Source organism: Myotis brandtii, unplaced genomic scaffold, assembly GCF_000412655.1.
Source record: "Myotis brandtii unplaced genomic scaffold, ASM41265v1 scaffold78, whole genome shotgun sequence".
Classification (NCBI taxonomy): Eukaryota; Metazoa; Chordata; class Mammalia; order Chiroptera; family Vespertilionidae; genus Myotis; species Myotis brandtii.
In genome coordinates this window covers 1,468,851-1,469,968 of record NW_005371131.1, presented here as the reverse complement: position 1 = coordinate 1,469,968, position 1,118 = coordinate 1,468,851, and the positions used below count along the sequence as shown (strand labels likewise).

At 56.0% G+C, this 1,118-nt stretch overlaps 1 protein-coding gene across 5 annotated transcripts in view; it reads right to left on the bottom strand.

Moving 5' to 3' along the window:
• Nucleotides 1-1,118, bottom strand: part of TMPRSS6 (transmembrane protease, serine 6) — a 38,140-nt gene that overhangs the window by 18,679 nt on the left and 18,343 nt on the right. The window lies entirely within an intron of this gene.

Below are 1,118 nucleotides of genomic sequence, written 5' to 3'. Positions count from 1 at the left end.
GGAAGCAGGACAGAGAAGGCAGCAGCCTGGCACCCCAGGGTCTTCCCCACCTGCCCTGAGCCTTGTAGGCCAACACCCACCTCCATCCTGTGGGGAGGTGACCAGGCGCCCCGAGACCAAGGCCACTTCCAGCCCTTTTCTGGCCTTCCCATCCCCCACTACCTGACCTCTGCCCTCATTGCTTCTGTATTTTTTAAAAACATATTTTTATTGATTTCAGAGAGGAAGGGAGAGGGAGAGAGAGGTAGAAACATTAATGAGAGAGAATAATTCATCGGCTGCCTCCTGGACACCCCCTACTGGGGATCCAGCCTGCAACCTGGGTATGCGCCTGAACCCAGGACCCTACAGTCCATAGGCCGACGCTCTATCCACCGAGCCAAACCGGCTAGGGCTGCCCTGGTCACCTCTGCGCTCCACATCATGCGTGTTCCCCACAGCCCCACTCCTCGGCTCAGGGACACACAGTTAGTGCCCCGCTTCCCACGGGCTGAAGTTGAACTTGCTCCAGGTACTCAGTGCCCCTGTGCCTTTGCCCCACTGGACAGCATCACTGTGTGTGAGGATCTTGGCCCAGATGGGCTGATTTAAATCCTCACAATAGCCCTGCAAGGTAAGCACGATTGTGCACCCATTTCACAGATGAGGAAACTGAGGCTCAGAGAGGCAAAGTGACTTGCCTTAGGGCACACAGCAAGGAAGCAACAGCATGGGAGTTGGAAGACTCAGAAGCATTCTAACATGCCGCATGGCCTCCCAGAACTGACCTGAGGGGTCATGAGGCTCAGAGAGGCAAAGTGACTTGCCTTAGGGCACACAGCAAGGAAGCAACAGCGCGGGAGTTGGAAGACTCAGAAGCATTCTTCTAACAAGCCGCATGGCCTCCCAGAACTGACCTGAGGGGTCAGCTAGTCCAACTGTTTTGCTACCAATGGGGAAACTGGCAGGGGAAGGGGACCCACAGACCACAGCCATTTCCAACTTCCCCTCCCGTCTCCCTCTGGGCAGGCCTCATTGTCTCCCTGATAGTGAACTTGAGGTCACACAGCCTCTGGTCTCAGAACGCTCCGTGTGACTTCTGACCTTACAACACCACTTCCTTCCTCAATCCCCGCCCC